Below are 22,806 nucleotides of genomic sequence, written 5' to 3' on the forward strand. Positions count from 1 at the left end.
AAAAGGCTTCAGTTCTCTTTCCCAAGACCCTATTAATTCAATCTTCAGGTTTAAAGATCTTCTTCGAAAATCATAGAACAATGATGGCTTTTGAATTAGTGACACCTCCTCCCAAATTAAAAGTGCTTCTGCGAAACAACTTCCACATAGCAGACACTGAGGTGGAGATTTTCACTTATAATGTCCCTTTTAATTCTCCTGAAGACACGGTTTCTTCTTTAAATTTAATATCCTAAAAATCAATGATATTCCAAGAATCTCACAATATCTTTTGAGATAATTAGCATAGCCCAGAGGGTTTTCCCCCCCTAAATGGGAGTCATTAGTTTAGAGGGAGAGAGGCCTCTCAGTGGCTCTAGCATTATCTACCTTGCTACCCCTAATCTTTGAACTGTTTTGATATGTTCTCAAATCTACATTCACGGTGATATTACTGTTTTCTTTCCTTCTTTTCACTAAACTCCAGAAGAAATGGCTAGTCAGCCCAATCAATATATAAATGCATCTCTCTTTTTAATTGTGTAAGTAGCCAAAAGCAAAACACATCCTCCCACAGAGTTCTGAGCTGCACTTCTTTTCACAAAACTCTGGCACCCAATAATGCCAGAGGGAGATAAATAATCCACAAATATCACTGAAATAGATCAGGGCGGACAGATGACTCAACCATAACCATAACTCTTAGGTGCAAGCTGAGAGTAATAAATGACTTTTCTTTCACCTTCTCTTGTCACCAACTTGGTAATGTGACAAAATTCTAAGAATGTATAGACTTAAGCTTTTGTCTCTTCCACAATATTATAAGTACATTTTCCCTCCCTCAGACATCTCCAGGTAAGGAGGTATAAAATACCAAATAAAAGGTGACATTAAAATTATTAGCCAAGTTTTCAGAAGTCAGATAAACTAAACAAGAAGTTTCCAAAATTGCTGACTGCTGACCCTGAAAATATTTCAGTCAAAGTAGCTTCTGGGAACAGTATGGTTTATAGTTTCACACGTATTGACTCTTCATAGCTTGAAATATGTCTAGAGGTTTTTATTCGTGTCAAATTCTCTCCATGAAGCTTTGATTACTTTCAGAACTACCTTCTCTTGAACATAACCTCACTTCTACAGGCAGGTCTTTGGCCTAACTTTTTGTGTTTGTTGTAGTCAAAGTTAGTTTAGGAACAAGGAATAAACATAGTTCAAGCTAGTTCAAATAAAGAGGGCCTCGCAGGACATGCAGCCATCAAAAGTCGAAGCAAATACTGTCTCAGCCTCTTGGTGTATTTCTTTATCTAAATCTCTCTCCCCACCGATCTCCACACTCCCCCACCCCACTCTGGCTTCCATCTGTTTCTCTGTAACTGCCATAGTACCTGGGCTGCAGACAGAATATCTTATTCATAGTTTCTCTAACTGCCCCCAACTTTAGCTTGTAGGTGGTTTTGCCTTTAAAGGCACAGACCTCGACCGCAACATTACACGACCTCAAGATTCAGCACCTACCACAAACTGAGTCTTTTGATTCAAGTTGTTTTTTTTTTATAGCTCTGCTCCCCACAGAATTTTCCTCTGGTATAATCACTTTATGTTTTTTTTAAATTTTACTTACTTATTTATTTTTTTTGGCTGTGTTGGGTCTTCGTTGCTGCACGCAGGCTTTCTCTAGTTGCGGTGAGCAGGGGCTACTCTTCGTTGCGGTGCAAGGACTTCTCAATGCGGTTGCTTCTCTTGTTGCGGAGCATGGGCTCTAGGCACGTGGGCTTCAGTAATTGCAGCAAGCGGGCTCAGTAGTTGCAACACGCAGGTCCTAGAGCGCAGGTTCAGTAGTTGTGGCGCACGGGCTTAGTTGCTCCGCGGCTCATGGGATCTTCCCGGACCCCAGGGATCGAACCCGTGTCCCCTGCATTGGCAGGTGGATTCTTAACCACTGCACCATGAGGGAAGTCCTGATTCAAGTTTTTGAGAGGAAGAATCTTTGGCGAACTTGCCAGACAATGGATTAAGTCCACTGGGACAGGTGGCCACCACAATCCAAACAGCTTAGCCAGGGGACAAGGTCACATGGGCACTTAGGCACATCCTTGCAGCAGGGCTATGTGTCAATAGGATGTAGTTGCAGAGACAATAATATGGCAGGGCAGCCCCCCAGTGTTGTTTCAGAAGTATAATTAGGTTCACTCGGAAAGCTGAGGATTCATGTAATTCCTCCATTATAGCCCCAAAATGGCAGGAGCTGGATGAAAACAAGTGTCTTGGTAGCACTGGGCACATTGAGCCCAGCATTTCCACCTCTGACATGCTCTTGGTCCCAACAGAGAAATAAAAACCCCCAAGTTGAGGGAAGAGAAATGGGAACATATTGTATATGTATAACTGATTCACTTTGTTATAAAGCAGAAGCTAACACACTATTGTAAGGCAATTATACTTCAATAAAGATGTTTAAAAAATAAAAAAATAAAAAAAAAAAAAAAAAAAAAACCCCAAGTTAGTAAATATTTTCAGACACAAAGTACCTCTCTGCTTACTCTAATTATGACATTGGATTTAGATGAAATTTCTCCTGAAAAGCAAAGCAGTTTTGAGAAATACTGCTGAAGTATTTCAGACCATTATCTTGTCACTGGACTTCTTTCTTTTTCTTTAAAAAAAAAAAAAAAAAAATGTACTCACCTAGTGCTTACCTGAACTACTTAAATTACCTGAGCTTCTTAAACATTTAACTTTAACATTAAATAAAATTAATCAAATCCAGTAATATGTTAGGTGTAGGCTTTTGCTTTTGCTGCAAGCATGGCTGACCCCTCCCAGGCTCTTGACATACACCTGCCAGACTAGTGGGCCCAAAGTGAGCAAAAAGCCTGGAACAAAGGTGGCAAGCAGCCTCTACCTGTCCTGGGACCCTCGCATCCTCCACTAGTCTCCCTGCTCCTCCCCTGTCTGGGGAGCTCCCCCCGCTTTCTGAAGCCCAGCCTGAACTACAGGCTGCAGACCCTGCAGCCCAGCTGGAGTCCATTCCCTTTTGTTCAGGCCGCCTCACCTGCATCCCCAGTGCCTGGGTCTCCCGGCCCACCTTCCTGAGCAACGCTGCCCGAGGCTCCCGGTTTCCGGACACAGAGTACCTTCCATGAATTCCAAGGCCTGTCCACCGCGCACACCTCCTCACTCAGTTCTCACACCCACTTTCTGTGTCGCGTCTCACACCCACCACCGGGTGATTCTGGTGACTCCAGATTCCCTTTCCCACCCAGGTTTGTGATGCTCTTACCCCCATCCCTGTCCAAATGCCCTGTGCCTCCACATTCATGGCAACTTCTCCTCACACTAGATTCCCAGTTCTGGCCCCTCCTGCCTTTTCAGTTATGGGACTAAGTGATGTTATCGAGTTAATATATCAGAGAAATTAGTTCCTTTGCCTAAAATGCGAAGTCAAAGGGCTCATTGAACGTACTACATGTGACTCAGCACATTTAGCAGACTGGCCAAAGCATGCACACCTGGACAAGGAAAACTGAACTCATGAAGAGACAGCTGTGGAACATTTCTGTCTGCTTCTAAGAAGATGCCAACGTGACCCGTGCTTCCTCTACAAATTCCACAGGCTGCTGACAGAAATGATAACACAGTTCACCGAATAAAAAGACCAGAAGACTGAAAAGCAGAGATAAAGAATGATTTGCTTTTTCAGATTCAGATTTTAAACTGTATAAGCAATTACATTTAAAAATTGAATGTCTGAAAAAATATTAAAGTATGTATTTAAAACTTAGATCCCTGTGATTTATTTTATAACTGGTAATTTGTGCCTCTTAATCTGCTTCACCTACTTCACCCTTCCCCCACCATTTTTCCCTTCGGCAACTACTAGTTTGGGAATACAGTCAACATTTTGTGATAACTTCATATGGTGTGTAATCTATAAAAATATCAAATCACTATGTTGTACACCTGAAACTAATATAATACTGTAAGTCAACTATACTTCAATAAAAATAAATTATAAAATTAGAGTTAAAATTAAAATAATTACCTATACCTAGAGTAGAATGCACTCTAATGTTTAATTAAACATTAATTTAAGTATTTGAACACTTTATTTAAAAAAATAAAATAAAACTCAGTCCATCAAGTAAACTCACTTGGTAAAACTGAGTATGTTCTTTGATGATAATAATGCTCACATCATAGAGAAGAAAAAAAATTGTTATGAATTGTAACTTGAATCTTGGACTTGGCAAAGGAGAACTTCTGTTAATTGCCTGAGAGAGAAAAAACTTTGGAATATTAAGTCTTACTGGGATCCCTCCCATTTCCTGTATTCCATTTTTAAAGCCCTCCATGGGATAATCCAGAAAAGATTTCACATCTTTTGGAAAGTACTATTCTCACTTCATTATATAGTGAAATTTTTAATATCCTTTCTAGCCTTAAGTCTTATTTAAATGAGAATAAAGGAATAACATTGGATAAGGGAACGACAGAATGTAGGTTAAGATAAAGAATATTAATAGCCCACACATTTTATATACCTCTGCTTCAGGTATATAAACAAATTTGAGGAATGAGAACATTTTTTGACAACCATTAAAACTGAAAAAATCTCTTTGTCAAACAAAGAGAATTCTTGAGAGACTAACTGTATTAGTCTACTAGGACTGCCATAACGAAGTACCACATACTGGGTGGCTTAAACAACAGAAATTTATTTCCTTACAGTCCAGAGGCTAGAAGTCCAAGTTCAAGGTCTGGTTTCTTCTAAGGCCTCTCTCCTTGGCTTACAGATGGCCACCTTCTTGCTATGTCTTCACATGGCCTTTCCTCTGTGTGCACACATCCCCCGTGTCTATGTGTCCAAATTTCCTCTTCTTATAAAGACATCAGACATGTTGGATTAGGGCCCACCCCAATGGCCTCCTTTTAACTTAATCACGTCTTTGAAAGTCTTACCTCCAAATAGTCACATTCAGACTTCAACACATGAATTTTGGAGGGACACATTGCAGCCCATAATCCTTGACAAAATATGTTTTTTAAAGTAAGAATTAATAACTATTAACCAAGCTGAGTTTTTTAAATACAAGGGAAACGGTACTCCAGTAGCTTCAACAGTATTACCCAGCTGGATCCTCAAAACAAACATGAGCGATCCACATCGAGCCCCCTGAGGTCACAGAGTAAATTCGAAGTGTTGACTTTGCTGGTGTGGCTATCAGAAAATACCCTAATTCACAATGCCTTATTGAGCTCTCTACATTTCCAAAATGGATGCTGGGGGTGAAATCTTTTGTCATACATGCATTCTGATTTTTAATTTAGAATAAAGATTAGAGTAATGGGTACAGATTCTGATCATAAATTCTTTTTAAACAACTTTACACCAGGTCCTTACAGATTTTAAAGCTAATGTAACATAATCTAAAAGAAATGAAACAGGGTATTAAAACTTCTTGCATTATTCAACAGCAAAAATGTACCATCAAAAAAAGAAAAAGTCTTAATTAAAAAAACAAATGGGATAAAATACTATCCCATACTAGTAATGCAGACAAAAAGTAACAAAAGTATACAAATAATTTATTATAAGTCAGAATTAGTAATGATCACATATAGAAAAGGGTAAGAAATGTTACGTTTATGAGCAAGAATTAAAATAATATATAAATTATAGATAGCAAAATAAAGTCCTAAACATATGGAGAGAGACATAGATTCACAAATAAATTTAAAATGTTTTGCACTCTGGAACAAAAAATTAAAATTACTCTAAAATATTGAAAGGACATGCCAACAGGGATTTTAAATCACAATTAATGAATATGTGAAAAAGAGCAAATAAACTGAAAAATAATGTGAATATGACTAATAGAAGTAAATAAAAGAGATTTTCTTTTCTCTCTAAAATGAGTTCTTATAGAGATTTTGTGAAAAAAAACAAACAAAACAAGTAAAGGAAAAAATAGCATTAAAGATAGTGTCAGCTGAGGTATGTATTTTTTGCAATTCACTGGAAAACAAAGGATAATGCCATCCTTAAATGCATAGTTAAACTATGCTTTTAAATCACTGTGGAAAAAAATCTATTATAATCAGAACAACACATACACAAAAATCTAACATTTAGATTCTTTCAAAGAATATCATAAAATAAATTCTTTTAAAAAGTTTAAAAAATTTCACTCATAAGTACATAGATTGTTTCAATGTTTGACTTTTTTGTTTCTCTGCTAACAAAAGACAGCAACCAAAATTAGGAAGTATTTTCCAAAATAAAGAACAAAAAGAAATGAGAATGGCATTCGTATATTTGGCAATTCAATATTCATTCAATACTTATGATCTGGCAGGCTTTGCGCTAGGCAGATACAATAATAATTGAAGTAGCAAGTTTTTACTGACTCTTTACTATGTGTTAGGCACCTGTGCTAAACACTTTTTATTTACTACCCATTAAATCTTCACCCAAAAAGCCTATGAGGTCAGTACCATACCTAAAGGCAACAACAGATGAATGTCAGAGCTACATTAGGACCTGAGACATCTGACTCCAGGCATGAACTCTTCAGTGTCACTGCCAAGGTGCAGAAGACCCAGGACCAGCTCCTAGAGGGGTCATAAACGAGTGCTTAACCTGCTAGAAATGTTAATGATAAAGTCAAGGCCATAGTGACCATGAAGAAAACTCCTTGTTCTTAATTTATTCATTCAACAAATACTTATTGAATGGCTGTTCTGGACATCAAGGGCCCAGCAGTTAACAAAACAAAGTCCCTTTCCTCATGTAATGTGCATTCACCTGAAGAAACACGCAATAAAAAAGTGCACAATTTCAGTTAGTGATAAGTATAAAGAAGAAATGCACAGCATTTCAGGGAAGGCCTCTTTGAGGAGATGGCATTTGGACAGAGACCTGAATCTCAGTGATGTGAGGACACCAGCCTTGCAAAGATCCAGGGAGAGCATTCCAGGCAGAGCGAAAAGCAGATGTAAAATCCCTAAGTCTAGAACAAGCTTGGCGTATTCCAGGTCCCAGGAAGAGGGAGAGAGTGGGTATCAGATACAAGGGCAGAGAACTAGTAGGGACCAGATGACAAAAGACCTTCAAGGACAAGGTTAAGAAGAATTTTAAAAATCTTTTTATTTGGAAATAATTTCAACCTTACAAAAAGTTTAAAGAATAATAGTACAAAGAAGACTCAAATGTCTTTTATCCAGATTTGTATATTGTTAATGTTTTACCCCATTTGCTTTAACTCTTGTGGTGTGTGTGCCTGCATATGTGTGTGTGTACAATTTTTTAGAACCCTTTGAGAGTAAGTTGCATGCATCTTGGTCCTTTGCCCCTAAACACTTCAATGTGTATTTCCTAAGAATGAGAATATTCTCTTAAATAATCACTATATAGTAATCAACCTCAGTAAATTTAACATTAATACAACACTTCTGTCTAAGCACCATGATCCAATTTTATCAGTTGATCTAATAACAATGTCCTTTACAGCCTTTTTCCCCTCCAGTACAGAATCTTGTCTAGAATCAGGTATTTCATTAGTTTTCACATCCCAAGTAAAACATTACTTATTATGGGTTGGTCTAATGGTTCCTTGGCGAGTAGGTTCAGGTAATGGATCGAAGCCAGAACACTACCTGAGTGATGTGTTCTTCCCAGGTTAGCACGTCTGGAGGCACTCAATGTCTATCTGCCCCTCACTGCTAATGTTCATTTTGATCACCCAGTCAAGATGTATCTATTTCTCCACCGTAGTTACAATTTTTTCCTTACAATCAATAAATCACAGAGACCATGTAACTATCCCGCCCTTCATCAAAATTTCCCTCTAAACTTAGCAACCATTAATGAGTCTTAACTGAACCAGTCTGTACTATGATGGTTGCAAAATGGTGATTTTGTTGTTTCTTGGGGGTTTTTTTAATTTATTTATTTTTGGCTGCATTGGGTCTTCGTTGCTGTGCGCGGGCTTTCTCTAGTTGAGGCGAGCGGGGGCTACTCTTCGTTGCAGTGTGCGGGCTTCTCACTGCAATGGCTTCTCTTGTGGCAGAGCACGGGCTCTAGGCGCACGGGCTTCAGTAGTTGTGGCTCGTGGGCTCGAGAGGACAGGCTCAGTAGTTGTGGTGCATGAGTTTAGTTGCTCTGCGGCATGGGGAATCTTCCTGGACCGGGGCTCGAACCCACGTCCCCTGCATTGGCAGGAGGATTCTTAATGACTGTGCCACCAGGGAAGACCCAAAATGGTGATTTTGAACTGCAGGATTCCTTGCACATTTACCGGTTAGTCCTTAGCATTCTACTGTAAGTAAGAGCCCTCCCCTCTCCCCATTTATACATGTATTTATTTACTTATCATCAGTATGGATTCATGGATTTCTATTTTTCCAATCGTATATAAGTCATTAATGTTTTTAACAATTTCAGTGCTCAAATTTTCCCCTTCTTCCCTTCAAACTGGTTCATATGTTCTCGTGATATGATCTCATTATTTCTTGGAGCAGTCCTTTATACTTTCTAGCATAATGCCATTCAATAGGATTTTCTGCAATGATGGGGATTTTCCATATCTATGCTATCCAATGCTGTAGCCACTGGCCCCATGTGGCTACTGAGCTTGTGAAATGTGGCTAGTGCAAATGAGGAACGCACTTGTTAATTTTATTTAATTTTAATTAATGTAATTTTAAATAGCCACCAAAACTAGTGGCTAACATAATAATCTAGCAAGATGAGATATTCTAGGATCATCTTTTACCTACACTGCCTCAGCCCTGGAATTAGAAACTTCTCCAAGGAGCCCTGATTCCTTTCAAAAGGGAACGATATTAGAGACCAAGATCTGATATACATACATAGATATTATACACATACACGTACATACATAAACTTGTGCACATATACATGGTATACACCAATAAATAAATATTTTAGAATCATGGATTCACATCAATACCTACAATTCTAATCCATCTGCATGAACATCTTCCTTGCCTTCCCCCATTTTCTTTTTCTATGTCTCTTCTTCTATTGGGAACCCTGCCTCCCCAAAATATCAACTCATTTCTTCATTGCCCAAACCTATACACTTCAAAAGCACTTTCAGAATTGCTTCACCCATAACAACATAAAAATCAAACCTACTGGGGGACTTTCAAGATGGCGGAGGAGTAAGACGTGGAGATCACCTTCCTCCCCACAAATACATCAAAAATACATCTACATGTGGAACAACTCCTACAGAACACCTACTGAACACTGGCAGAAGACCTCAGACTTCCCAAAAGGCAAGAAACTCCACATATACCTGGATAGAGCAAAAGAAAAAAGAAAAAACAGAGACAAAAGAATAGGGATGAGACCTGCACCTCAGGGAGAGAGGTGTGAAGGAAGAAAAGTTTCCACACACTAGGAAGCCCCTTCACTGGTGGAGATGGGGAGTGGGTGGGGAGGAAGCTTCGGAGCCAGGAGGAGAGCGCAGCAACAGGGGTGCAGAGGGCAAAGCGGAGAGATTCCGCACAGAGGATAGGGACCGACCAGCACTCACCAGCCTGAGAGGCTTGTCTGCTCACCTGCTGGGGCAGGCGGGGGCTGAGAGCTGAGGCTCGGGCTTCGGAGGTCAGATCCCAGGGAGAGGACTGGGGTTGGCTGTGTGAACACAGTCTGAAAGGGGCTAGTGTGCCACAGCTAGCCAGGAGGGAGTCCGGGAAAAAGTCTGGACCTGCCTAAGAGGCAAGAGACCACTGTTTCGGGGTATGCGAAGAGAGGGGATTCAGAGCACTGCCTAAATGAGCTCCAGAGACGGGCGGGAGCCACGGCTATCAGCGCGGACCTCAGAGACGGGCTGCTTGCTGCAGCCACCAAGAAGCCTGTGTGCAAGCACAGGTCACTATCCACACCTCCCCTCCCAGGAGACTGTGCAGCCCGCCACTGCCAGGGTCCCGTGATCCAGGGACAACTTCCCAGGGAGAACACACGGCACGTCTCAGGCTAGTGCAATGTCACACTGGCCTCTGCCACCGAAGGCGCACCCCGCATTCCGTACCCCTCCCTCCCCCCGGCCTGAGTGAGCCAGAGCCCCCTAATCAGCTGCTACTTTAACCCTGTCCTGTCTGGGTGGGAACAGACGCCCTCAGGCGACCTACACACAGAGGCAGAGCCAGATCCAAAGTTGAACCCCAGGAGCTGTGTGAACAAAGAAAAGAAAGGGAAATTTCTCCCAGCAGCCTCAGGAGCAGAGGATTAAATCTCCACAATCAACTTGATGTACCCTGCATCTGTGGAATACCTGAATATACAATGAATCATCCCAAAATTGAGGCAGTGGACTTTGCAAGCAACTGTAGACTTCGGGTTTCCTTTCTGCATCTAATTCATTTCTGCTTTTATATTTATCTTAGTTTAGTATTTAGAGCTTATTATCACTGGTAGATTTGTTTATTGATTTGGTTGCTCTCTTCATTTATATATATATATATATTTTTTTTCCTTTTTCTCTTTTGTGAGTGTGTATGTGGGTGCTTCCTTCTGTGATTTTTGTCTGTATAGATTTGCATTTACCATTTCTCCTACGGTTCTGTCTGTCTGCTTTTGGGGTTTTTTTTTAGTATAGTTTTTAGCGCTTGTTATCATTGGTGGATTGGTTTATTGGTTTGGTTGCTTGACCTTTATTTCTTTTTTTTTTTTACTTTTTTATTTTTTTAATTATTTCCTCTAAGATCAGGAACAAGATAAGATTTTCCACTCTCACCACTATTATTCAACATAGTTTTGGAAGTTTTAGCCACAGGAATTAGAGAAGAAAAAGGAATAAAATGAATCCAAACCGGAAAAGAAGAAGTAAAGCTGTCACTGTTTGCAGATGACATGATACTATACACAGAGAATCCTAAAGATGCTACCAGAAAACTACTAGAGCTAATCAATGAATTTGGTAAAGTAGCAGGATATAAAATTAATGCACAGAAATCTCTTGCATTCCTATACACTAATGATGAAAAATCTGAAAGAGAAATTAAGGAAACACTCCCATTTACCATTGCAACAAAAGAATAAAATATCTAGGAATAAACGTACCTAAGGAGACAAAAGACCTGTATGCAGAAAACTGTAAGACACTGATGAAAGAAATTAAAGATGATATAAACAGATGGAGAGATATACCATGTTCTTGGATTGGAAGAATCAACATTGTGAAAATGACTATACTACCCAAAGTAATCTACAGATTTAGTGCAATCACTATCAAACTACCAATGGCATTTTTCACAGAATTAGAACAAAAAATTTCACAATTTGTATGGAAACACAGAAGACCCCAAATAGCCAAAGCAATCTTGAGAAAGAAAAACGGAGCTGGAGGAATCAGGCTCCCTGACTTCAGACTATACTACAAAGCTACAGTAATCAAGACAGTATGGTACTGCCAAAAAACAGAAATATAGATCAATGGAACAGGATAGAAAGCCCAGAGATAAATGCATGCACATATGGTCACCTTATTTTTGGTAAAGAAGGGAAGAATATACAATGGAGAAAAGACAGCCTCTTCAATAAATGGTGCTGGGAAAACTGGACAGCTACATGTAAAAGAATGAAATTAGAACACTCCCTAACACCATACACAAAAATAAACTCAAAATGGATTAAAGACCTAAGAGTAAGGCCAGACACTATAAAACTCTTAGAGGAAAACATAGGCAGAACACTCCATGACATAAATCACAGCTAGATCCTTTTTGACCCACCTCCTAGAGAAATGGAAATAAAAACAAAAATAAACCAATGGGACCTAATGAAACTTAAAAGCTTTTGCACAGCAAAGGAAACCATAAACAAGACGAGAAGACAACCGTCAGAATGGGAGAAAATATTGGCAAATGAAGGAACTGACAATGGATTAATGTCCAAAATATACAAGCAGCTCATGCAGCTCAATACCAAAGAAACAAACAACCCAATCCAAAAATGGGCAGACAACCTAAATAGATATTTCTCCAAAGAAGATATACAGATTGCCAACAAACACATGAAAGGATGCTCAACATCACTAATCATTAGAGAAATGCAAATCAAAACTACAATGAGGTATCACCTCACACTGGTCAGAATGGCCATCATCAAAAAATCTAGAAACAATAAATGCTAGAGAGGGTGTGGAGAAAAGGGAACCCTCTTGCACTGTTGGTGGGAATGTAAATTGATACAGCCACTGTGGAGAACAGTATGGAGGTTCCTTAAAAAACTAAAAACAGAACTACTATATGACCCAGCAATCCCACTACTGGGTATATACCCTGAGAAAACCATAATTCAAAAAGAGTCATGTACCACAATGTTCATTGCAGCTCTATTTACAATAGCCAGGACATGGAAGCAACCTAAGTGTCCATCGACAGATGAATGGATAGAGAAGATGTGGCACATATATACAATGGAATATTACTCAGCCATAAAAAGAAATGAAATTGAGTTATTTGTAGTGAGGTGGATGGACCTAGAGTCTGTCATACAGAGTGAAGTAAGTCAGAAAGAGAAAAACGAATACCATATGCTAACACATATATATGGAATCTAAAAAAAAAAAAAGTTTCTGAAAAACCTAGGGGCAGGACAGGAATAAAGATGCAGACGTAGAGAATGGGCTTGAGGACACAGGAAGGGGGAAGGGTAAGCTGGGACGAAGTGAGAGAGTGGCATGGACATATATACACTACCAAATGTAAAACAGATAGGTAGTGGGAAGCAACCACATAGCACAGGGAGATCAGCTCAGTGCTTTGTGACCACCTAGAGCGGTGGGATAGGGAAGATAGGAGGGAGACGCAAGAGGGAGGAGATATGGGGATATATGTGTACGTATAGCTGATTCACTTTGTTATAAAGCAGAAACTAACACACCATTGTGAAGCAATTATACTGCAATAAAGATGTTTAAAAAAAAATGAACATATAGGAAAAAAGCTTTTTAAGAAAGAAAAAAACTCCAGGGAACAGAGCAAGTAGCCAAGAAATCTTCAAAATATAATAATTAATTCTTCTCAGTAGACAAGAGAAGATATTGTATATTAAATATAACTAGGAGGCTGAAAAAACAAAGCACCATCAGAGAACAAAAAAGAAATCTTGGAAATTAAAAATACAATAGCAGAAATGAAGAATTCAAGAGAAGCGATGGAAAAATAAAGTTGAGAAAGTCTCCTAGAGAATAATACAAGAAAATAAGAAATAAAAAAATATGAAAACCAGCAGATCATTAAGGCGGGGGGGCGGGGGGGGAGCAGCTAGCATCTAAATAAAAGTCATTCCAGAGAGAACAGAATAAATATTCTGTGTTCTATAGCTTTCGTGTATTTTTATAAAATGTCTCATTTTTTTAGAGCAAAGAGAGAAGACATTTAAAATTCATAACCCTTTAGATTTGTCTGTTGAGAAGACACTTCCAGACAAACCAGAAAGGATCATTCATATTCTACCTGCAGTTCCTTCCAACACACATTTAGGCTCATTATTCAAACCAGGAAAGGATTACCAAGTTAGTTTTCTCTTTTCCAAGCTATGCAAAACAGTTTCAATAATCTAATACAATTCATATATATATTCCCTACTGTTTTTATCAAAGGATTTCATCCGGGTTTGTCACCCTACCTCCAGCTGTGCCTGAGCATCACTAGAATTCAGTCTCTCCAAACAATTCTCCAGTCCTCTGGCAGGTGCGGGAAGGGCTTCATCTGACTTCAGGGAGTGGGACAGGAGTCCAGGGTCCTAGCTGTCTCTTTTAGACACTTCCAACCAATCAAGATCCTCTCCTCACCACAGAGGAAGTATCTGGTGCCTGCCTTCCACCCCTGCTCCTATCCCATGTGCCTCTTATTGGAAGTAGACATTAGACACATCACACATTTGTGTACAAACCACAAATTCCTATGACCAATTAATTTCCAAAAGGGTTTCCCCCCATATTTCTAGGCACAGATGCAAAAGGGCTATATTTACCGACAGACACTTATAAAAGACTAACTTTTTGTACAAAGGGGAAAGGCGCTTGTTTTGTCTCTTACAGACACACAGAGATGTAACAGCCTCGGTTTTACAGCTTTAGCCAACATCAAGAGCAAATATAGATCCATGAAACTCCATTATTCTATTGATATTTTACCTTTGAAATTGTCACAGACCTTTAGATACTTCCACACACTTTTCAAAGACTCTCCCAAACTAACCTTAGCTTTCGGTCTCTCAACTGGAAGACAGCAGGCCACCCAGGTCCTCCAGGCTCTCACCCTACACACAGCTTCTGGCAGCCAGACGAGATCGTTTGGAATGCAGAGCTCTGTTTAAAGACAAAAAAAAAAAAAAAAAAAAAAAAACAGCCTTTTAATCATTTAGTCAAGTTTCACCCAGCATTCATGATTTATAGGAACAGATTCTTTTAGTTTCTAATTTTAAAATGAGAAAGACGTTTTAACCAGAGCAGGTCAGTGGCCATCAGACTTTGGCACATGAGCTCCGAAATGGAGCACACTTGCCGCTCTCTCATTAAACTTGAGGGTCAGTAATAACAGCAACAGAACATGAAAGTCACAGAGACACAAAAGATATTAAAGTTACACTGATTGTGTCATTCCTTGATCCAGGGGCTATTTCTTCATTATCTTGCATGCTTTCAAGGTGAATACACATTTTTTTTCTCTTGAGACCAAGACAAATAGCAAAGATGATTTTATCAGTAGTCAGAAAGGCAAATATTCAACAGCACAGGAAATACCTTGTTAACCCCACAGTTGAGAAAGACTATTGGTCTGACTAAATCAAGTCTAGTGACCCTGTGAGAAAGAGATGGGTGTCCCAAATGCCAGGAAATAAGAGAATACTCAATAAAAACAGACAAGACGGTCATATGTAAGGAGTCATCTAGATTGCTGTTATCTCCTACCCAAAGAGAAGAGATGCCCTGTCTTTGATAGTAAACTTAAAAAACAAAGATTAAAAATATATTCCAGTGTTTCCTCCAAGAATGAAGGCAATAGAAGAGTTGCCTTAAAAACAAAACTAGATTAAATCTATAATCAGAGGAAGTGAAGGTAAAATATTTATTGCCAGATAGTAAGATTCACCTAGAGAGCTGAAAAGTGCAAATCTGTGTTCTTGGGGCCCAAGAGATGCACATCTCAGACAACACAGTGTCATTGACTCCCATAGTTGAATAGAGTTGGGTGATATTATTGGGACCTGTAACTCTCCCATAGATCCATGGAAGATCTATGGTAACTGTGCAAGAAAGACTCAGAAACAAAAGGTCAGCATTAAAAAAGTAATTTTATTTGAAATTTTACATGTTATATTTCAGAAGAACTGGGCTCTCAATAATGGATATAGCAAATACTTAAGGAAAAATCCTCAAGGTTTCATTTGTCTGTTTAAAATTCTCAATGGTGGAAAATAACGGTTATGCCACACAATTGTTGTATCTGCCAGGATCTTACTTCCCTGTCAATATAGCATTTAGTTAGGGAGGGATCAACTTACAGGAAAGGGGCTCAAGGCTTCTATCTTGCAGACTACAGGAAACATGGTGTTTGTGGTCGTGTGTGTGTGTGTGTGTGTGTGTGTGTGTGTGTGTGTGTGTGGTATGCGCACACATGCACTTTATGTTTGAGTGGGTTTCCATGTGCTTAGATAAAATGGCAACAGGGTAAGGTACCTGTTTTGCTGCCTCACACTTCTATGACCTAGTTGTACTTCCTGTTTAAAGTACATCACATGTAAAGCCTCACATCATAGCTAATACTTTACAGAGCTTTATTTGAAAGCCAATTATGTATTAAGAACTATCCTAAGTATTGGAAATATAGTCGTTAAGACGATTTTAAAAGCCCCCCCCTTATCTTTGAAAATTGAGACTATGCTTTACTCATTCTAACATCCCTCAGAGCACCTCACCCAGTACTTCACGTATACATACTATATGCCAAAGAAATTATTGTTAAATTGAATTGAGTTTTATTAGAAGTTGACTTCTAAATGAAGTTGTATTGTAGCAATGCTACTGTAAATGGGTATCTGGGTCCAATTATTGTCTCAATCAAATGTGAATTGATTAAAACATTATTTTTCACAAACACACAATACACCAGCACTGAGACTAATGTTGGTTAGAAGGAATCAGCCAAATTGTTGGTTAGATACTAAAACATTAATACTTAGTGATAGCTGTTTTAATCTTAAGCTCAACTATTTCCATTTCTGAGTCATTACAATTAAAAATCCTCTTTTATTTATACATAGATACTTGAATTCTTCCTTTTAAATTAAAGATAAATTGTTGAAGGCCTCCCATACCGTGTGAGTCAGTAAGACTTTTTTTTTCATCCAAAGCCGGTTCACAAGAGTACACAGGTTTTTTCCCTCAGTCATTAATATTGACAGATCCCTTCCCAAGTCAGTAAAAATTTGCCAAGCTGTGGGCAATTCCAAGGCAGAGCCTCTCTCTTCAAAATGTTCAGTACACCACCTGACATAGGGTAAAATCTCACCCAGTGACTGTTAGATTGGACCACATTTATTGCTTTTGACTACGAACCCTGTCATCACACAACACTGCAACTGATTTCCTTTGAGATTTTTTTTCTCTAGAATCTAACTTCATTCTGTCTAACTTTTAAGATGATTTGGGAACTCAAAATATAGCATATTTTACGTTACCCACGTAGACTAAAAATTAAACATTTTCTTCAGCATAGGAAAAATTCTTGAACACTTATGACTTTTAAAAGTAAGTCAAGGGGCTTCCCTGGTGGCGCAGTGGTTGAGAATCTGCCTGCTAATGCAGGGGACACGGGTTCGAGCTCTGGTCTGGGAAGATCCCACATGCCGTGGAGCAACTAGGCCCGTGAGCCACAACTACTGAGCCTGCGTGTCTGGAGCCTGTGCTCCGCAACAAGAGAGGCCACGATAGTGAGAGGCCCGCGCACCGCGATGAAGAGTGGCCCCCACTCGCCGCAACTAGAGAAAACCCTCACACAGAAACGAAGACCCAACATAGCCAAAAATAAATTAATTAATTAATTAAAAAAAAAAAAAAAAGTAAGTCAAGGACTTCTCTGCTGGCGCAATGGTTAAGAATCTGCCTGCCAGTGCAGGGGACATGGGTTCGAGCCCTGGTCCGGGAAGATCCCACATGCCGCGGAGCAGCTAAGCCCATGAGCCACAACTACTGAGCCTGCACTCTAGACCATGTGAGCCACAACTACTGAGCCTACACACCCAGAGGCCGTGCTCCGCAACAAGAGAAGCCACCGCAATGAGAAGCTCGCACACCACAACGAAGAGTAGCCCCCACTCGCCGCAATTAGAGAAAGCCCACGCGCAGCAACAAAGACCCAACACAGCGAAAAATAAATATTTAAAAAATAACTATAAAAGTAAGTCAAAAATAGTTTTAGTTTTGTGATTTTGGTCTCCTAGATTATATTAGGTGCCTCAGGTTTTTTCTTTTTCTTTTTAATTGAGGGACAAACTCAGAATCTTTATAATGATTCCTTTGTTCTGTTTTATATTGCAAGCAACAAAACATCATTTTTGTTCCTCCTAGACACAAAACCATGCTTTAGGCAGGAAAAAGCACCTCCTGCTTAAAAATGTCTTGTACCAGCACTTCCTTGTAAAGGAGGGTCACACTAAACATATATAGTGGGATAAATGTCCATGAGTTCGGATGTGCAAAAAGCAATATTTCTATATACTTCTGTAGTAACATAATTTCCTTCAAGCGCCCCCCCCAATTCCATCTGATGAGAGAGAATACAATCTTAGTCAACTCTGCTGAAGTTAGACGTTTCCGTTAAAATTCAATAAAATTTAGTTAGAAAGTCAATATAGGACTTTTCTATCACCATTTTTCTCCCCCATTTAGTATCTTCTAAGTTCCTGGGGCAGCGATGACCTAGTGTCATGGCATGAGGATGAGGCATCTGTCCATCCTGGACTCTGTGTCCAGGCTTGATCCTCTGTACATGCTGAATTCACTGTCCTGGGAACAGGAACCACAGTTCAGGCAGGATTATCAGTGCCGGCTGGATTCACTTTCCATACCAGTTCCCTGTGGCCCTTAGGTATGGTCATTCCTTCTCTACACTGGCATCTACAAAAGCATCCATACTCTCAGGAAGACTCCAGTTACATCTTCCACTTAATTTCCATCAAAAGCATCATTCGTCACAACTCTAGACCACTCTGGGTAGGCCAGCTCTCTTTGTCAGCCTGGAGTGGCAGGAACCCTGATGGAGTGGTCTTGGGCGCCCTCCATTCCTCATACTGACACTCTGTATCTGCTATTCACATTGATTGTCTCTACTCACTGCCCCTACAACAGAGTAGGGACGGGAGTTCCAGTGCAGTGCTTTCCAGATAAGAAGACAAACCTCTCTTCTGCTCCCAGATTCCCACACCTATGGATGGCTGTATTGCTAATCTGAGAGGGGAGGGGCAAGAAACAAGGCCCCTTTTCAGAAACCTTCAATAGCCTCTATTATTTTTCTTACATTTCCAACAATTTTTGCCTTCTCCCTACCTTTCAGAGTATTTATATAGTCTGAGAGAGAGAGAGAATACTTATTGTTTATGACAAATAAATTGATGACCTGAGGGCTCTGCTTTTGAAATCGAAATTCAAGCTCTTAAACCTCAAAATTATTCTCTGTCTTGGCCTTCAAAAGAACTTTTAAAAAACCCCACTAATCTAATTTTTTTCTCCTTCTGTTCCTCCATAGTATCAGCCTACCCTGAGGACAGCAATCCTAGAATGTTCCAGCTACCTAGGCTGTGGGGAAGTTGAGATGTGTGCATATTTCAGGGTCTGGGCTATAAAAAGAAGCAAAATTAGTTTTTTTCCAATACAGGTTGTTTAATACTGGCAATTAATTTGAAAGGTGTTGGAAAGCTAGTAGAATAAAAATTGGACTTTGAGATAACCTTAGGAGACAGCCACCACCCCTAGGGCTTGGAGAACACAAAGGAAAAGATGGATGTTACCAGATCCTAGGACCTCAGATGAAGTGCTGCCATGGGGTTGGAGTTATGACAGTGAAGGGGTGATCTCAGCTGGTGCACAGACCTCTGGGCAGCGGTGGGCCCACATGGTTGGTACTTGGACCCCTGAGGGAACACTGCAGTCTGGTGCTTGGACTCCTGAGAAGGTACCGCAATGGCTGGCCCTTAAACCTCTGAGAGAGGCACTGCTCATCTGATCTTGGATTCCTGAGTGGGTTCCTTGAACGACTGGTGCTCAGATCTCTGAGAGGGCAGTGCCCATCTAATCCTTTTCGGACTTTTCAGGGGCTATGCGTGCTTCCCAGTGGCACTCAAAGCTCTGAACTGAGGCCTCTTGAGGGCCATTTTCCCAGTACTCAGAAGAGGTAGTGCACAGCTGGCGCTTAGACTTCTGAGGAGGAGGCCTTGCAGCTGCTGTTTGGCAAACCAAAAAATGCAGGTGCTGGAAGTGTCTGCTGCTCCTGTATCTCCTTCTGCTGAAAGGATGCTTACAGGACCTGGGAACAGGATGGGTGTCCCTTCTCTCTTTCTCCTGCTTTCCAGTCTCCTGCTAGTTCCTCCCTTTGGATTGCAAAGGTATCTTGAAAATGTAGTTTGCAGACTCTTAGCCTGACACCATAGAGCCAAGTATAGAAGGGTGGGCATGAGTTAAGAAACAATAGGTTGGTAGCTAGTAAAATACAAAAAAAAAATGTGTCCATGGAGGAAAGGATAATGAAGGTACTTCAAAGTGTTGTGAAGGAGATACTTTTCAAGCAAACAGTGGTACTGCAAAAGTACCTGGACCAGGCATGAGTTTCCCCATCTGCTTTCTATCAAACAAGTTTAATTTTTTTTTAACATCTTTATTGGAGTATAATTGCTTTACAATGGTGTGTTAGTTTCTGCTTTATAACAAAGTGAATCAGCCATACATATACATATATCCCCATATCTCCTCCCTCTTGCATCTCCCTCCCACCCTCCCTATCCCACCCCTCTAGGTGGTCACAAAGCACTGAGTTGATCTCCCTGTGCTATGCAGCTTCTTCCCACTAGCTATCTATTTTACATTTGGTAGTGTATATACGTCCATGCCACTCTCTCACTTCGTCCCAGCTTACCCTTCCCCCTCCCCGTGTCCTCAAGTCAATTCTCATTTTTATTTTTTATTAACAAAAGGTTAGAATTTACTGTCTCATGAGATTAGAGAACTAAAACTTGGCTATGCAACACTAAGAAGTCACCCTAATGAAATGAGACTTTTAGGACAGGTATTGATACATTTTGCTAGAGAAACAAGGGAAGAAAAATCTTAGCCTCTGCCCACTTGAGCAAAGCCTGCAGTGGAAAACCTCAGGAGTTTGGATCTGTATCATCTGCACCAGCACTCAGCACAATCAGAAGAGATAGGGTGGGGTCAAGTTCACCATCAGTTCAACTTGTATCTTATGGTTCCCTGGCCCTGACCAATCCAATACAGACTCTTCACTTCTGATCACAGACTTTGAGTTTGTCTATGGCTCTTCTCAAGTCCCTGCCCTAGCTCCATCTCCCACTTTGGGCTTTCACTGTCCCTCCTTTGGTCTTCGTGATAGTTAATTTTATGTGTCAACTCTGCTAGGCTATGGTGCACAGTTGTTTTGTCAAATACTAATCTAGATATTGCTGTGAAAATGTTTTACCTATTTTTTATTGAAGTATGATTAACAATAATTAATATCAGTATATTATATTAGGTTCAGGTATACGACATAGTAATTCACTATTTATACACATTTATAAGATGATCACCAAAGTAAGTCTAGTTACCATCTGTCACCATTTAAAGTTATTACAATACCATTGACTCTATTCCCTATTCTGTATATCACATCCCCATGACATTTATAACCAGAAGTTTGTACCTCTTAATTCCCTTCACCTATTTCACTCATTCCCCCCCCCCCCCCAGCCTCATCTTCTCTGGCAACCACTAGTTTCTTCTCTGGATCTATGAATCTGTTTCTGTTTTTATTTTGGAAGGTTGTGTTTTCATTTTCATTTGTCTCTGGGTATTTTTTTTTATTTCTTCTTTGATTTCTTCATTGACCCATTGCTGTTTAGTAGCATGTTGTTTATTCACCATGTGTTTGTGTTATTTCCAGTTTTCTTCTTGTAGTTGATTTCTAGTCTCACAGCATTGTAGTCTGAAAATATGCTTGATATGATTTTAATCTTAAATTTACTGAAACTTGTTCTGTGTCCTAACATGCGATATATTCTGGAGGATGTTCCATGTGCACTTAAAAAAATGTGTCTTCTGCTGTCTTGGGATGAAATGTTCTGTAGATATCTATTAAGTTCATCTGATCTAATATGTTGTTTAAGGCTAGTGTTCCCTTATTGATTTTCTGTCTGAATGATCTATCCATTGATGTAAGTGGGGTATTAAAGTTCCTTACTATTATTGTATTACTGTCAATTTCTCCCTTTTGTCCTGTTAAATATAAATATGCTTTATCTATATTTAGTTGTACTATGTTGGGTGCATAAATATTTACAAGTGTTATTTTGTTTGACGACTTTTTTATCATTATGTAATAACTTTCTTTGTCTCTTGTTATAGCCTTTGCTTTTAAGTCTATTTTGTCTGATATAAATATTGCCACTCCAGCTTTTTTGTTTCCATTTGCATGAAATATCCTTTTTCATCCTTCACTTTTAGTCTCTGTGTATCTTTAGATCTGAAATGAGTCTCTTGCAGGCAGTACGTAGATGGGTCTTGTATTTTTATCCATTCAGCCACCTTATGCCTTTTGATTAGAGCATTTAAACTACTTACACTTAAACGGTACTTATTGCCATTTTGTTCATTGTTTTCTTGTTTTTTTGTAGTTCTTCACTGTTCTTTCTTTTTCTCTTGCTCTCTTTCTTTGTGACTTGATTACTTTCTTTAGTATTATGTTTGGATTCCTTTCTCCTTATATTTTGTGTATCTATTATAGGTTTTTAGTTTGCAGTTACCATGAGATTCATGTCTAACAACCTACATATATAGCAGTCTATTTTAAGTTGATGGTCACTTGATTTCTAACACTTTCTAAAAACAGTACATTTTTATTCCCCTTCCACGTTTCACATTTTTGACATATTCTACTTCTTTCTATTTTGCGTAGCCTTTAACTAATTACTGTAGTTATAGTTGATTTTACTACTTTTGTCTTTTAACCTTCACACTAGTTTTGTAAGTGGTTGATTACTACCTTTACTATATGTTTGCTTTACCAGTGATATTTTTTTATTTCCATATTTTTCTTTTTATTTCTAGTTAGGCTTTTTCTTTTCCAATTAAAGAAGTCCCGTTAACATCTCTTGTGTAGCTGGTTTAGGTGTGATGAACTCCTTCAGCTTTTGTTTGTCTGGGAAATTCTTTATCTCTCCTTCAATTCTGTATGCTAACCTTGCCAGGTATCCTTGCTTGTAAGTTTTTTCCTTTCAGCACTTTGACTATATAGTGCCACTCCCTTCTGGCCTCTAAAGTTTCTCCTGAAAAATAAGCTGATAGTCTTATGGTGGCTCCCTTGTACATAACTAGTTGTTTCTCTCTTGCTGCCTTTAAGGTTGTTTCTTTAACTTTTGACATTTTAATTATAATATATCTTGGTGTGGATCTTTTTGGGTTCTTTGGTGGGGGGGCACTCTCTATGCTTCCTGGACTTGAATACCTGTTTCCTTCACCAGGTTAGGGAAGTTTTCAGTCATTATTTCTTCAAATAAGCTTTCTACCCCTTTCGCTCTCT

At 39.4% G+C, this 22,806-nt stretch overlaps 1 long non-coding RNA gene across 6 annotated transcripts in view; it reads right to left on the reverse strand.

The window, feature by feature from the left end:
* LOC309635153 overlaps nucleotides 1-22,806 on the reverse strand; it is a 501,613-nt gene that overhangs the window by 318,470 nt on the left and 160,337 nt on the right. For all 6 annotated transcript variants that reach the window (XR_014248666.1, XR_014248667.1, XR_014248668.1 and 3 more), the window contains exon 2: nucleotides 14,218-14,327. This is a non-coding gene — a long non-coding RNA (uncharacterized lncRNA). The remainder of the gene's footprint in view (nucleotides 1-14,217; nucleotides 14,328-22,806) is intronic.

Source organism: Balaenoptera borealis, assembly GCF_965194805.1.
Source record: "Balaenoptera borealis genome assembly, chromosome: 9".
Taxonomy (NCBI): domain Eukaryota; kingdom Metazoa; phylum Chordata; class Mammalia; order Artiodactyla; family Balaenopteridae; genus Balaenoptera; species Balaenoptera borealis.